Raw genomic sequence first — 335 nt, 5'->3', positions numbered from 1 at the left:
CAAGCGACAACCGGTCACCGAGGCACCCGCCGAAGGCGGGTGCCGAGTTCACTGGCCCCAAGCGACGGCGGTCACCGAGGCACCCGCCGGAGGCGGGTGCCGAGTTCACCGGCCCCGAGCACCAGCGGTCAGCCACGGAGGGTGCTGGATCATCCATACTTCCATAGCTCCAGAGCTCCATAGCCCCGGAGCTCCATAGCCCCGGAGCTCCATAGCCCCGGAGCTCCATAGCTCCATAGCCCCGGAGCTCCATAGCCCCGGAGCTCCATAGCCCCGGAGCTCCATAGCTCCATAGCCCCGGAGCTCCATAGCCCCGGAGCTCCATAGCCCCGGAG

The sequence above is a fragment of the Syngnathus leptorhynchus genome, unplaced genomic scaffold (genome assembly GCF_054491065.1).
Source record: "Syngnathus leptorhynchus isolate UIUO unplaced genomic scaffold, UIUO_Slep HiC_scaffold_374, whole genome shotgun sequence".
NCBI classification, from domain to species: Eukaryota; Metazoa; Chordata; class Actinopteri; order Syngnathiformes; family Syngnathidae; genus Syngnathus; species Syngnathus leptorhynchus.
Note: the sequence above shows the minus strand (reverse complement) of the source record.